The sequence below is a fragment of the Ranitomeya variabilis genome, chromosome 2, assembly GCF_051348905.1.
Source record: "Ranitomeya variabilis isolate aRanVar5 chromosome 2, aRanVar5.hap1, whole genome shotgun sequence".
Lineage (NCBI taxonomy): Eukaryota > Metazoa > Chordata > Amphibia > Anura > Dendrobatidae > Ranitomeya > Ranitomeya variabilis.
In genome coordinates this window covers 859606476-859623500 of record NC_135233.1, presented here as the reverse complement: position 1 = coordinate 859623500, position 17025 = coordinate 859606476, and the positions used below count along the sequence as shown (strand labels likewise).

Genomic DNA, 17025 nt, shown 5'->3' with positions numbered 1-17025 from the left:
TGCCCTGCCAGACGAAGAAGATATCATCAATATACCGCATCCACAAAGGGACACGGTCTATTGATCCCTGTTCGTCCGACAGGAGGAGGTCCCTCTCCCACAGCCCCAGGAACAACCCAGCATAGGCCGGCGCAAAGGCCGCGCCCATGGCGGTGCCCTGGAGCTGCAGGTAGAAGGAACCCTTGAACACAAAAAAGTTGTGAGAGAGGGTGAACTCCAGAAGCTCCAGCAGAAGTGTTCTCATACCTCGAGATAATGTAGAGGTTTCCAAAAAATACCTTACTGCATTAATTCCATCTCTATGTCTTATGTTGGTATAAAGAGATTCAACATCCGCTGAAACCAATAGAGTCCCCCCCTCTAAACACAACCCGTCGACCCTGCGAAGCAAATCCCCAGTGTCTTTCAAAAATGATGGAAGATTAGAGACAAGTGGCTGGAGGTGAAAATCTATCCATCTGTTGACATTTTCCAGCAAATTTCCTCTACCCGAAATAATAGGTCTGCCGGGCGGTGACTGAAGACCCTTATGTATCTTGGGTAGTAAGTATAACGTCGGAATTGTCGGCAGCCGCCGGTGGACTTGATATGGGATGACAAATTACAGTCGATTAAAACGATGCTTCTGAGACGTTCTCGACTCTGGTGGAACAGGTTGTTCTTGGACAAATATATCAAAAATAAGATGATTCCTCGTGGCCTCAGAGTCAGAGTAATACCCTCATTCCAAATTGATGACATTTCATTTATCTCACAGTGGGAGGACGCATGTACGATGTGTTCAGTCTCACTTATTCAATTATTGATCAAACACTATACAAGCTGTATTACAGATTTAGATAATAAAATAGACCCCATTCAGGCTGAAGTTAAGGCGGGTTGTCCTAATGAGAAATTACAACAATTTGAAGGGGAGCTGGATAAAACATTGGACATTCTGGCAAAGAAGATTCAGGATTCTCAGTCTATTAAATTCAGTAGAGACACTAATGATTATCATATCAAAAAAGTATATCTGTGGAGAAGTAATATTCATCCTCGACGAGAGAGATCAGCTTCTAATACCTCTCTGTCCTCTTTGAGTGGACGATCTGATCTATCTTCAGCATCTACCTCTACCACTGCAGGTGGTGATATGAGATTACGTGATCATCATTTTCATCCATATAGAAGGGGTAATACATCTGCTATGGTGTCAAAGAAGGATAATAAGGTGATTAATCTTAGTAAATATAATCTGTCTGACACTGATCTTCTTTTATTGGAGAAGGGTCTCTCTTTTTCTCCTACGGCTGACTTTAATCTATTTTCTACTATCAAGGACCTGCATCTGTTTGCCAGGTCGTTGCTGTTCAGGAGATACCATTATAACAATGAATTACATGTATTGTTCCCCACAGAGGAAGAACAAAGCGTATTGAGAATATTGGAGGAGTTAGCGGTAGAACATCATCATGATGGAGGTAAGGTTCCTCCATCTATCCGCCCACATTCCAGCAGGTTTCCACCACTATCCACATGTAACAACATTGATATGTTTGTTCGGGTGGTGACTGAAGACCTGAACCACATCCGGAAGCATGGTACATATGATAACCTCTCACAAATTGAGAGGGAAAGATTACAATTTCTTAAAGATCTACCGGATGTGGTTATAAAACCAGCAGACAAAGGTGGTAACGTCGTCCTGTGGCCCGTGGAAATGTACGAGAAGGAGGCTTACAGACAATTGGACAACAATGTCTGTTATAAAAAATTAACCTATAATCCCCTCTCGGCATTTTCTGGGCAATTGGAGTCCATCATCCAGAGGGCCTTACGGGACGACGTTATCACCAAGGAGCTGGCGTTGGCGTTGTGGGTCAAAGAGCCGACAATTCCGACGTTATACTTACTACCCAAGATACATAAGGGTCTTCAGTCACCGCCCGGCAGACCTATTATTTCGGGTAGAGGAAATTTGCTGGAAAATGTCAACAGATGGATAGATTTTCACCTCCAGCCACTTGTCTCTAATCTTCCATCATTTTTGAAAGACACTGGGGATTTGCTTCGCAGGGTCGACGGGTTGTGTTTAGAGGGGGGGACTCTATTGGTTTCAGCGGATGTTGAATCTCTTTATACCAACATAAGACATAGAGATGGAATTAATGCAGTAAGGTATTTTTTGGAAACCTCTACATTATCTCGAGGTATGAGAACACTTCTGCTGGAGCTTCTGGAGTTCACCCTCTCTCACAACTTTTTTGTGTTCAAGGGTTCCTTCTACCTGCAGCTCCAGGGCACCGCCATGGGCGCGGCCTTTGCGCCGGCCTATGCTGGGTTGTTCCTGGGGCTGTGGGAGAGGGACCTCCTCCTGTCGGACGAACAGGGATCAATAGACCGTGTCCCTTTGTGGATGCGGTATATTGATGATATCTTCTTCGTCTGGCAGGGCACACCCGTCGACCTTGCGAAGTATATGGTGCTCCTGAACAGCAACGACATGAATATCCATCTCTCCTTTGTATGTGATAGTGAGTCAATTGATTTTTTGGACGTTACTATTAAGAAGGATATGTCAGGGATGTTATGTACTGACATCTACCGCAAGAAAACGTCCACAAATACATTATTACACGCCTCTTCAGGACATCCCAAACATATGATTAGATCGATCCCGGTGGGGCAGTTTCTCCGTCTCAAGCGGATCTGCTCCACCGAGGCTGATTTTGAGAGACGGGCTACGGAGCTTAAGATACGTTTCAAGGCTCGTGGCTACAGTGGGAGATCTATTAAAAAAGCCTATCTGAGAGCTAAATATACCCCACGTGAAAATCTTTTATATGGTGCTCGGGATGGCACTGTGAGACGTAAGGCGAGTAATAATGATAAGGTCAGATTTATCACTGACTTTAATGTAAGGGCTGACGAAGTACGGAGGGTCATAGAGAAGGCATGGCCAATCCTAATGGTTGACCCCACTATGAAAAAGTTCCTTCCAATTCGACCATCTTTAACATTTAGGAGGGCTAGGAACCTTAGGGATTACCTAGTGAGAAGTCATCATACAAGTCAACACCCTACAACATTTTTGGATAGGATGAGGCCGGGACCTGGATGTAGTCCGTGTGGCCACTGTGTCGCCTGTCCCAATGTTGAAAGATGTGATTCCTTCCTTAATTCTAACGGCTCTAAAGTATATGACATCAGGCAACATATTACGTGTAATACACGATATGTTATATACTATGCTACGTGTCCCTGCGGGTTGATCTATGTTGGTATGACGACCCGTCAATTTAAGGTGCGAATTAGGGAACACGTACTGGGAATAGAGGCGGCCACTGGCCACACGGACGGATCGGTACTTAAAACCATACCAAGACACTTCTGGGAATATCATGACTGTAATTCATCGCTATTAAGGGTGAGAGGCATTGATGCCTTAAAAATTAACATTAGGGGCGGCCAATTGTTTAAAAGGTTGGGAAAATTGGAAACCCAATGGATTTGGCGCCTCCGGACCGTCCAACCGGACGGATTAAATGAAAATCTATCATTTGCACCATATCTTTAGTCCATCGGCTGCTGTGTTTATCCTCATTGTTATCCTTTTTTCATATATGTTTTTATATTCGGATTTTAAGGACTTTTCTTCTTTTTTTTTTTTTTTACTTTTTAGTATTCTCGTGTGGTATCGCAAGTGTGGGTCATCTGTTGAGCGTTTTGTTGACACTGTATCTCCGGACCTTGGAAGAAAAAGACTACCGGAGAATCTATTATGAGAACAGCCTTTCCAAGTGTGGAGGGCTATATTTATGTATGGAGGGATATATATGTAATATTCTACTTAGTACATTTTAAACATCTTATTATACTGCAATTATGATGTTACAGCTATTGTATAATATAATTACGTATCCATATCCATGGTTGATACAATGTCCACATATGTAGATTTGTTTCGCTCCATATTTCCCTTTATATATTTAACCATGTGCTTTTTTCATCTTAATTTTGCGTTCCATAATATACGATTAGGTGTGTATGTATTTTATATATATGTCCTGGATATTTTTCTTATGTTTTTCCCCCTTTGCTTGATTTGTTAAGTGGATAATTCCACACTAACGGACGATAGTACCTACAAGCGCCAATGTTTGATTATTGTAGTTATGGTACAATTGACCACTTATTATTATCTATGGTGGCTATTTATATGACTATTTGTTCTTGTACTTTACCATGATGGCTGCGATGTACAGCCTCCTGTACCAAGATGGCGCTTGAGCCTGTGGTGTGCGCATGTGTGGTTCCACACTTCCGGTTTCGGATATTGAGGGCGGACATGCCGTAACTGGATGTTTGCATGCTATAGCCCTCTTTAACATCTTGTCGCTATACCTGATATGCGTATGAGCGTGCACGTCACTTCCGGCCACGGGCGCTACAGGGCTGGTGACCCTGGATCACATGGGCCCATGTGCTTCCGGTATCGCCGCACTGTGCGCCGGCGTCCGACATTGATGACACCATAGGAAGTGGCCCCTTTACAAATTGTGAGCATCTGGGGGGTATATATTGAATCCGACAGTACAAGTTGACACCCCTTGAGAAAGGCATCCGCGCCGAAACGCGCGTTGGGGTGGGCGCGATAGGGTGTGCGCAGTGACCATTACCTACATCTACGGGTATGTACCATCCTAATATCTATACTTTATGGCGATCTATGTCACTTGACTGTTATATGTGCTGATAAAAATGGGTGGTATATTATGCCGCATATTGGATATTCTGCTGCATACCTATCTGTGCCCCTTCTAGATGTGTTGAGGCTATCATGGGGAATTCATCCTCTGCTGTTTGTTCACCTATATTTCTAAATAAAGCTTTTGACATTTTTGTATATAATTGGACTTTTTGACTGTTTTTGTTCTGTTGGTTTCTTTGCCCCATTGTAAGGTACGGGGAGGAGGGGGCGGAGCTTCGGCCGCGCATGCGCGGTCGAAAATGGCGGTCCCGACGCACAAAATAACGTTACATGTAGCTTTTTTTGTGGCGGCGGTGCGCCAAAACACGACGCAACCGTCGCACGATGGTTGCGACGTGTGGCACTGCGTCGCAATGTGTCGGTAATGTTAGTCTATGGGGAAAAAACGCATCCTGCAGACAACTTTGCAGGATGCGTTTTTTCTCCACAATGACGCATTGCGACGTGCAGTGCACGACGCTAGTGTGAAAGTAGCCAAACTCTGCACATTTCACCTGAAATGAATGTGCACTTTGAGTCCTATAGATCTATTGGTCAATTAAAATAGTGACCTTTATAAAGAAGAAAAGAGAGCTGTGTTAAAATTAAAGCCCTGTACATTCAAGAAATTAAACTTAATTATGATCATAGTGATTATGGAACAATAAAGTAGTCAGCAGAGTTGAAGACAATGGCAATTATCTTTTGACCATTGTACTGTGCAAAAGTATTTGACATATGTGTAAAAAAAAGCTCCAAAGTAAGAGTGCTTTAAAAATAGACGTGTTAATAGTTTATTGTTTTCGAATAATAAAAGGTCATGTGAATGACCACAAAAGAACTCTAAATCAAATCAACATTTGTAATAACTATGCTTTGCCTTCAAACATTATTAATTCTTTTTGGCACACATACAGAAAGTAAGGGATTTTTTTAAGATTATAGTCAGCTGCATGAGTAGCTAATTGTATCAAACAGGTAATAATGATCATCATTTTAATATGTAGGTTGAAACACAGTCATGAACTGAAGCATAAATAGCTGTGTAGGAGGCCTAAAACTGGGTGAGGAACAGTAAAAAGTTGCTACACAGGTGAGGTTGTGGAAGATAGTTTGAGATCATTATTGCATATAGTACACTAGGACAATATACAAAGTTCCAGTATCTCCAGTTGCCTGAGTTCCAGTATCCTTTCCAAGGTTACTAATTCGAGTGAGTTTTTGAAAACCCCCCTCCACGAACTGAGAACACGGGACTATGAGAAGGAGCGAAGGAAGTTACTTTCATATGATTTACACAGTATAACATTGGCAGAATATCACAAGCAAGGGAAAATTCCTAGGGGCCTCAGATGTAATCTGCGCCCCACTATTTTTTCTGAGAACTCTGATTTCTGTGATATATATAAGAAGGTTTTAAACAAATGTTCATTGGACATTATCATCCTAACGATTGAATTTTTGCAGAGGGCTATTGCGGAATCTAAAGACAACATAAAGGCTATTGAAACTCAATTGTCATCAACCTTATCATCTTCGGACTGGACCAGCCTAAAAGAAAAAACAGACAAAACCCTTCTTGACCACCAAAAGTTTCTACAAGAAAGAAAACGTCAAAAATTCCAACGCGACAACGACGACTACACCCACAATAGAGTCTACAAATGGAGCGATACTTCAGGAAACAACCCCTGGCGTCGTCCCTACCAATGGAAAACTGGCTCATTCAGTACGGAAAGCGACTCCTCCACTGGCTCCAACAGACCTCGTTTTTTATCCAAAGGCCGCAGGGGAGGCCATCAGCGTACCGACCGACAAGAAGATCAAGAAAGAATGACAACCCGTTCACAGGTAAGACACCTAATCTAGTCATCAACATCTCGGGTTATACGCTCTCCCCTGCGGAATTGAATGTACTCCAGAAAGGACTCTCCTTCTGTCCCACTCCCAACTGGGATAGTTTCCAGCTGGAGAGGGACTTACAATACTTTTACCGGCTGGTGAGACTTAAGACTCATTTCGGGACTTTGGCGGGGAACTCCGAGAACAGAGTGTCTCCACAGAGGAACGTCTCTGTTGCGGAGATCCCCCTTTCATCCTTGGGATTGAGGAACCCCAGTTCCTTCAACCCACCACAATCGTTCCATGCGACTGAAACTTTTATTTCTTTTGTGGATAGAGAGATTAAGGATTTATCACACCAACATCGGCTAGGCTTTTTTCCAACACGCACTAATCTCACGCTGTCTGAGAAGCAAGCTCTCACGTCTTTACACAACAATAAAACCATAGTCATCAAGCCAGCAGACAAGGGTGGGGCTACGGTCATCATGGACCGCTCCCTATACTCAAACGAAGTACTACGTCAATTAGCAGATACTGACACGTATAGGATCTTCCCTAGGGACCCCACCTTTGATATCCGTAAAAAAATTCAGTCCTTACTCAATATTTATGTGGACAATGGCACCATCGATCCACAGACAGCCAAATTCCTTTCAAACCCTCATCCTGTAACCCCAGTATTCTACATTCTCCCAAAGATCCATAAGTCACTAACCAATCCCCCGGGCCACCCTATTGTGGCCTCTACCGACTCCATACTCTCGCCACTCTCGGTCTTCTTGGAAAAGATCCTCACACCTCTAGTGAAGACCACCAGGTCTTTTCTCCTAGACACCGGATATTTTCTTCATGTCATCCAACAACTCAATATCATACCACCTGACAGCCTCCTAGTCACAATGGATGTCTATAGTCTCTATACCTCTATTTCCCATGAAAAGGGCATTGCAGCGACTAGTTCATTACTAGCGACATCCACTCTCTCTACTAATTCCACACAGCTCTGTCTTGACCTACTAAGACTGGTCCTATATGAGAACTTTTTCTTATATGAAGATACTTACTACATTCAGCAACAAGGGACCGCTATGGGATCAAATGTGGCGCCCGCGTATGCTAATGCGTACATGAATGCATTCAATTTGGATTTCGTCTATACTGACGACCGATTCAAACACTACATACAATGCTACCATCGCTATATAGACGATATATTCTTTGTCTGGACAGGGCCCACGGAAACACTGTTAACATTCCACCAGACTCTCAATGGCATCTACCCGGAACTCCAGTTCTCAATGCACCATGACCCCAAACAGATCTCTTTCTTGGATACCCTTGTATGCAAAAATGACCAGGGCTACCTGTCAACTGATCTGTACTCCAAGCCTACAGACAGTAATAGCCTTCTCCACTATTCCAGCAGCCACCCCAAGGCAACACGTAATAGCCTTCCCCGCTCCCAATTCAGTAGGGTGTCCAAAATCGTCTCTGACCCTGATATCCTCCCCATACGCCTCGAGACCATGTCAAACAAATTTCGAGAGCGGAACTATCCCCAACATCTGAAAGCTATCACCTGCGCTAGGAAGGTGCGTTGGTAGATGAAATATGTAAATATATGGACACAGGAAAGATAGATACTCCCAGCTCCAATAATCAGGGAGCAATGCAGCCGAACAAATACTTAGTACAAAAGCACTTACTGCGTGAATCTGTAATGGTGCCGGAGCGTAGTTGGAGCTTATCCTGGGAGGTGTCCAATGTTCGGTCCCGTAGTTAGGTGGAGCAGGGGAGAGAGGATAAAGTGGGGGCTTTCGCCCGCTAAGTATCTCCTTGCTGATCACAGGGGGGGTTAGACCAAACTACCTGCCTCTGGCGTGCCCCGGCCGGAAGCGACGCCGAAGCGGTGGCGGAGTGTGAAAGGGGCGTGGCTCGAATGTGACGTCACACCAGTGTAAGGACGGGGAGCGTGCAGGGACACAAACCAACGCGTTTCGAAGGCTAACAACCTTCTTCGTCAGGGCTGCAGTACCCTGTGGGACCCATCCTTATATAGTGCCTGATAATTGACCCTTTCCTATCCTGTCCCTGTGATTCACGGAGAGACGACGGACGATTCACTGCATAACTCAAAGTGCAATGTTTACATTTGGCCATTCTTGGGAAAAGCTAATATATTAAGCCGGCTACGCTAGATATTCATATCGGAGATAGAAAGCCGATACTCGGCATATATGTAAATTGCTATGCAAATTCCTACACAGATACATACCGCAATTCTGCGGATTAGTGAGTGGTGCATCCCTTAAAATCATACAAAAGTGGCCCTTAGTTTGAATCTATTGGGCATTGAGTAGAGGGATATTATAGGAGGTACGGATTTTATTATATTATACACTGTAATCAACCACGAAAAGTTGTGTCAGGCAGCGGATTTTTTCTTGCATTCTTTGGGGACTTATAAAGAACCCCAAATCCAATTCATTTTGGATAGCATCAAATTCATACTCAATCATAATTATTTTAAATATGAAAATCAATATTATCTACAAACATGGGGTACCGCAATGGGTACGCGCTTTGCGCCCAGTTACGCCAATTTGTATGTGGGTAACTGGGAACGTCAACACATCTTCCAAAGCGGTACCCCTCAGACGGGACTGAAGTTCTGGCGTCGTTTCATCGACGATATTCTATTTATATGGGAAGGATCGGCTACTGAATTGGATCATTTTATTCTAAATCTAAATAACAATCAGTTTGGTTTAGAATTTACACCTACCACTAGCACGGTGTCAGTTAATTTCTTAGATCTAACAATCTATGTGGAGAACAACATACTTAAAACCAAATGCTATCGTAAAGATGTGGACTCAAATAGTTTTATACATATATCTAGTTGTCATCTCCCAATCTGGCTCACGAATATCCCAAAAGGGCAATATATGCGTGTAAGGAGGAACTGTACCGATATTGATGATTATAACAACGAGACAATGCATATAAACAAACAATTCGAAGCCAAAGGCTATGATATGCAAGTTCTAAACACCACAAGACAGGAAGTAAGCCGTATACCCAGAACAACTCTACTAAATAAAGCAAAACCCAATGAAAATTCACCCAATATCCAACAACAAATAAAAAACTTACCAATAGTGATCCAGTTTCATTCAGGTTATAAAACGTTCACTAACATTGTTCGCAAATACTGGCCCATCCTACAGGGCGACAAAAATATTGGGGATCTATTGCCTAGTAATCCAAGATTTGTTTACACGAAAGCAAGTAACTTGGGCCTCCTTTTAGCGCCAACTACAAAATCGGTGTATCAAAATAAGACAACACTCCAATCAGCAACCACACGTCTAGCTCATGGGTTCAAACCATGTGGTATATGTCCATGCTGCACTCGCACAACTTTCAATAAGGTACTACAAACTATATTTACGGACTCAAGTGGGACTAAAACATTCCACATTAAAAGTAGGATATCTTGCGAGTCATCAGGAGTGATCTATGTATTGAAATGCCCCTGCAATAAAATGTATGTGGGCCGCACCAAAAGGCGCCTTAGAATTAGAATAAAAGAACATTTAGATAATATAAATAAAGGGTATACAGGTCATCCTCTATCTCGGCACTTTGCAGAGTATCATAATTGCTCATGTGCTAATGTTTCTTTCTGTGGAATTCAATCTGTCCAGCAGAGTGCCAAGGGTGGGAATTTCATAAAAATAATGTCGAGGGTGGAATCCAAATGGATTTTCACCTTAGACAGTTTAGCCCCCAAGGGACTCAACCAGGAGATAGAGCTATATGCTTTCTAGTCTTTTTATCCGCCAACCTGCTATTATCCATTTTTAGTCACATCCATTCCAGGAACATTTATTACCTTTTAAATCTCACTGATTATATTTTAATCTCATTTAGAGTTTCCCATTGACGTTGGGGGTTTTAAATTTAAATTTATATTTAAATTTTGATCAGGCATTCCTGATCAATTTTATCAGATTTGTGTATATACATATATCTCTTAGCCCAATTTCTTAATAAAGGCTTGGTTTTAAACTAATATTGTGTATAAAATCCGTACCTCCTATAATATTCCTCTACTCAATGCCCAATATATTCAAACTAAGGGCCACTTTTGTATGATTTTAAGGGATGCACCACTCACTAATCCGCAGAATTGCGGTATGTATCTGTGTAGGAATTTGCATAGCAATTTACATATATGCCGAGTATCGGCTTTCTATCTCCGATATGAATATCTAGCGTAGCCGGCTTAATATATTAGCTTTTCCCAAGAATGGCCAAATGTAAACATTGCGCTTTGAGTTATGCAGTGAATCGTCCGTCGTCTCTCCGCGAATCACAGGGACAGGATAGGAAAGGGTCAATTATCAGGCACTATATAAGGATGGGTCCCACAGGGTACTGCAGCCCTGACGAAGAAGGTTGTTAGCCTTCGAAACGCGTTGGTTTGTGTCCCTGCACGCTCCCCGTCCTTACACTGGTGTGACGTCACATTCGAGCCACGCCCCTTTCACACTCCACCACCGCTTCGGCGTCGCTTCCGGCCGGGGCACGCCAGAGGCAGGCGGTTTGGTCTAACCCCCCCCTGTGATCAGCAAGGAGATACTTAGCGGGCGAAAGCCCCCACTTTATCCTCTCTCCCCTGCTCCACCTAACTACGGGACCGAACATTGGACACCTCCCGGGATAAGCTCCAACTACGCTCCGGCACCATTACAGATTCACGCAGTAAGTGCTTTTGTACTAAGTATTTGTTCGGCTGCATTGCTCCCTGATTATTGGAGCTGGGAGTATCTATCTTTCCTGTGTCCATATATTTACATATTTCATCTACCAACTCACCTTCCTAGCGCAGGTGATAGCTTTTATATTCACTTTGTTATTTTATTCAGCAGGGTTTTACACAGACTCTGTCAGATCACCAGCAGCAGCGTTGTTGTAGATTAACTCTTTCTCTGTCCCTTGAAGTAGTGTAGCGCCAGTGTACTATCTTTTATACATTATCCCCAACATCTACTCGATCAAGAGAAAACACGGGCACTGAACCCTCAACCTCCACCCCTGAGAGAATCCAATACAGATAGGGTACCTTTCGTCCATACTTTCCACCCCTTCATGCCGAAAGTTGAAGCAGTCATCAAAAAACATTGGTCTCTTCTAACAAGAGCCTATCCCAACATAGGCAGCTTCTCCCTTCCGGCCCTTATGTGCAACAGACGGGCACCCAATGTCAGAGACCGACTTGACATTGGTAGCGCATGCCCCACTACCAGCCAAGGGGTACTCTCTACACGCCACCACGGGACATTCCCTTGCCTGAATTGTGCTTCGTGCTCAAACATCATCAAATCTGACAATATTACACACCCCAGAACGGGAAAATCTTACCCCATACAGGGTTACTATACTTGTAACTCTAATTTTGTGATATACGTTATAAAATGTCCCTGCGGCCTGCTTTATGTTGGGGAGACTACCCAACATATCAAGGATAGGATAGCTAGCCATAAGTCTACCATCCGTTGTGGGAAAACTTGGCTCCCCATCCCAGACCATTTTTTCACAGCCAGGCACACGATAGCCCAATTAAAATATCAAATTATTGAACAGGTACCCAGACCCAGAAGAGGCGGCGATCATATCAGATCACTCAAACTCAGAGAAACCTTCTGGATCCACAAACTGGAAACGTTGACCCCTAAGGGATTAAACAGAGAGATGGATTGGCTGCTATAATGCCCTATTAACCTGCTATAATATCCAATTAACCTATATTTCTCTTACAGACACGTTGAGTCTACTTCCCTCTAGGTGAGTCTTCATCTCTATTCTCGCCACAACTTCACCTATGCTTATGTCTGCTACTTTTCGGCCCATACACCAACACAGCCAGGACATTTTACCATCACTTTTATTACCATCTCTACTTTCATTAGTCTAGCAGCCCCACGTTGTACCCTTTGCTCCATCCTGTAACTTCCCCCAACAGACTCCCAATATTCCCATTGCCCCACCATATATGCGTTTGTTCGCATATCCTGTCCCTTTATGGTATTTACTACATTAGATACTGCCTCTACCATTCTTTGGCACCTATTATACTACTATGCTCCTCTCCATATTAGTTTATGACATGCGCTGCCATTTGCCACTACATGCCAATACAGGGACGTTCCATCCCCGGTTTAGTAGCCTCTATTATACTCCAGGCCCCCTCCGCTTTAAACATCTCCCTGGCAGACTCTGCCCACACACTAGCGCTACCACTAGCGGCCACTGCGCATGCGCGTGACGCCACTTCCGGTTTCGCGGCCGCACTTCCGGTCTGGCGGTACCACTGGCGCTATTTAAAACCGGCCATTAGTCCCCAGACTACACGCTACCCCGAGCAAGGCACGGGAGTGCCGCTCCTACACTCCAGCACATCGGACTCATCAGGTATGTCCCCCACTGTTATGCACTGCGCCACCACAGCTCCCCTTCCCCACCCATTACATTTGCACTTCTTTTGCAGTATACCAGGAGCCGGGACATACAATCTCCCCAGTACATCCCACCACACTGGGCACAAATGTACTCTGGCTAAAGGACAAATCAGGTACCCTTTATCCCCTTGGGACCATATACAATACTTCAGCCACCTACTCTGACCTCCCCCTATACCATTACTCCTAGGTCCAGCACATATAATCCTGCCTCACCAGTGTGGGTGAGTGGACTCGCTACTTTTTTAGTACACTACACTGAATTCTACATGGAAATATTACAGCTCCGAGCCTTAACAGGTATTTTATTCTATTTGCCTTCACTATGCCACTAGTTGTACAACTTTACCTATGCAATCTTACATTACTCCTCTACTCTTAGGCAAAACTTATGCGCTACAACGCTACCCCTGGCTCTTCAATGATTGGCCATTGGCCTTCATCCTTATGCATGCACTGATGCGCCTTCCTGTGACACCATAGGTATCATTGTATTATCTCTATTTCTCCTGGGCAGATAAACCTTCTGGACCTAGCACACACCTTCCATTGTTTATTATACTATCATGCCCCTTATCCTACTCCTTTGAATTTACCAATTCATATTATCTATCTATACGTTTACTTCACTTCTTCCCATCAGACATTTCACTATAGTCATCAGCATCCAGGACCCCTAGGCTGTCTTTATGCTCTATTCTAATACTGCTCTATTTATCACAGTGACAGGATCTATATTGAAAAATTGCCTACCTGCTTTCTTCTTTATGTACGCATTTGGAAACCAAGGTAATCCTTCGCTCCCTACATTTCCCTCTAACTCAGTGATACTCTCCCTAGTAACCTCGGCGACTATTCTCTGTATATATTTAGCTTTTTTGTTAGTATGTCTATTTTATTTGTAAATATTTAGATGTTGGTGATTGTATATTTTCTTCCGTTTTTCCAACATGTATTTGTCTTTAATGATGTTTTGCTATGACCAGTTACTTATACTGTTTCTTTATTTCCCCAGTAACCCCCATGAATAAGACCCTTGTGGGTCGAAACGTTGGGTTTGGTCCAATCTGAATTCATTGTGCTTCTGTTTATTCCATGGCAACTTTTCTTTTTCTGTAATAAACTTGTTGAACACTTTTTTGCATCATATCGAGTCAGAGTGTGCGGTAATTTTTGGTTACATTATATAGAAGGTAATATAAACGAGTAAACGAGCTGACTGATCTTCTTTCAGTTTCTCATAGTATCAGGAAGCTGAGTCTTTGTGTCTTTCAATCTATGCAATTTGCTGATCTCTGAGTTGAAATTGTTCACAGCAATGAATTGAAGTCGTTACTGTTACCTGTATATCGAAAAAGAAAATATCACTATATATGGTTACCCGAAAAAACTGACAGGTCATTTTCAGATTATACTAGTTCATGATTAGCACTCGCACACACTAAAACAGTCACAACCTCACATAACTTCCTTAAGGCCGGGGTCACACTAGCGAGGAATACAGACGAGAGCTATACGAGAAAAAATCGCATAGCGCTCGGACCAGTATCATCGTTTTTTTCCTCAGCGGTTTTCAACGTGCGAGTGAATTCGCAGCATGCTGCGATTGTCACCGACACTCGACTGAGTCTCGGCTCACTCTCAGCCATATAAGCCTATATATCATCCAAGTGATGTGCGATATACGCTGACCACGGCAATGGAGGAGATGGAGAAATTCATTTCTCCGCCTCCTCCGCAGCTGTGCTCTGATCCCCTCTGTGTGAGAGATTCGGATCACAGACACTCGGCTCCTGCTCGCAGCAGAGCAGGAGCCAAGGGTCATTAGCATATCGCATCCGATGCTCTCACATCAGATGCCATACGCTAGTCTGACCCAGACCTAACGGAAACTATCAGAAGGAAAATGATGATGTCTGTAAAGCTCTGTGCAAATTGATGGTACTATATAAATGCTTAAAATATCAGGAAAAAAATTGCAAATAATGATTTTATGCTTTTAAAAAAAATATTTGGGAATGTTATTTTTTCCATTTTACAGGGAATCTGTCAGTAAGATCAACCCCAAACCACAAATATGGGAATGCAAAGCTTTGAAATGTAAATCCATCAACACCTTCATCACTTTTATGTCTTCAATCTGTTGCTGCATTCCCAAGTAATAATCATTTTACTTCATATGCAAATGAGGGGTTAAATGTTCATGACAGAGCATTTAACCCCTTCACTGCCATGCGATTTTCTTTCTTTGTGTTTTCGTTTTTTGCTCCCCTTCTTCCAAGAGCCTTAACTTTTTTTTAATTTTCTGTCAAAATGGCCATGTGAGATATTGTTCTTTGCGGGACGAGTTTTACTTTTGAACAACCCTATTGATTTTACCATATAGTGAAAAACTGGGACAAAAATCCAAGTACGATGAAATTGCAAAAAAAGTACAATTCCACAATTGTTTTTTGAGGTTTTTATTTACCATGTTTACTAAATGCTAAAACTAACCTGCTATTATGATTGCCCATTACGACTTTGCGGATACCAAACATGTATAGGTCTTTTTTATTTAAGGGGTTAAAAAACTCCCAAAGTTTGTAAGAAAATAAATGGTGTCATTTTCCAAGAATCATCGTGTCACCAATAGTGTTGAGCATTCCGATACTGCAAATATCGGGTATCGGCCGATATTTGCTGTATCGGAATTCCGATACCGAGTTCCAATATTTTTGTGATATCGGAAATCGGAATCGGAAGTTCCCAGTGTATGGTTCCCAGGGTCTGGAGGAGAGGAGACTCTCCTTCAGGCCCTGGGATCCATATTCATGTAAAAAATAAAGAATAAAAATAAAAAATATGGATATACTCACCCCTCCGGCGGACCCTGGACCTTAGTGGTGTAACCGGCATCCTCCGTTCCTAAGAATGCAGTGAGTGTAGGACCTGCGATGACGTTGCGGCTTGTGATTGGTTGTGTGAGCAGTCACATGAGCGGTCACGCGACCAATCACAAGCCACGACATCATCGAAGGTCCTTCACTCTGCATTCTTAGGAACAGAGGCTGCCGGTTACATCGCTAAGGTCCAGGGTCCGTCGGAGGGGTGAGTATGTCCAGATTTTTTATTTTTATTCTTTATTTTTTACATGAATATGGATCCCAGGTCCTGAAGGAGAGTTTCCTCTCCTTCAGACCCTGGGAACCATCCAGGATCACTTCCGATATTTGTGTCCCCTTGACTTGTATTGGTATCGGGAAGGTGTCGGAAGGTATCGCTCAACACTAGTCACCAAGACTCACCATATTTTGGGATCTTGGTCTGGGTGAGGGCTTATATTTTGCAAGCCAAGCTGACGTTTTTATTCATATAATTTTGGGGTAGATATGATGTTTTGACCAACTGGTATTACTTTTTACTGTAATGTAGTAATTTTGAATAGGGCAAATGGTGTGTGATTTTAACTTTTATATTTTAATTTATTTTTTTTTCTACTTTTTACTTGTTTCAATAATCCCCTGTATTCGATTGCTTGTGCTACACATACAGTGGCATGTAAAGGTTTGGGCACACCTGGTCAAAATCACTGTTGTTGTGAACAGTTAAGCAAGTTGAAGATGAAATTACCTCTAAAAGGACTAAAGTTAAAGGTGACACATTTCCTTTGTATTTTAGGCAAAATAAATAAATATATATATATACATATATATATATATATATATATATATATATATATATATATATATATATACAGTTAAGTCCATATATATTTGGACAGAGACAACATTTTTCTAATTTTGGTTATAGACATTACCACAATGAATTTTAAACAAAACAATTCAGATGCAGTTGAAGTTCAAACTTTCAGCTTTCATTTGAGGGTATTCACATTAAGATTGGATGAAGGGTTTAGGAGTTTCAGCTCCTTAACATGTG

The 17025-nt window shown here is 42.6% G+C and overlaps 2 long non-coding RNA genes across 2 annotated transcripts; both read left to right on the top strand.

The window, feature by feature from the left end:
* The first annotated feature begins 6164 nt into the window (after positions 1–6164).
* LOC143809982 (uncharacterized) lies at positions 6165–13893 on the top strand. Its single transcript, XR_013222571.1, has 3 exons — positions 6165–6583; positions 12406–12430; positions 13828–13893. It is a non-coding gene; the product is annotated as an uncharacterized LOC143809982 (long non-coding RNA).
* LOC143809981 (uncharacterized) lies at positions 13152–13635 on the top strand. Its single transcript, XR_013222570.1, has 3 exons — positions 13152–13217; positions 13295–13404; positions 13487–13635. It is a non-coding gene; the product is annotated as an uncharacterized LOC143809981 (long non-coding RNA).
* Positions 13894–17025: the final 3132 nt, after the last annotated feature.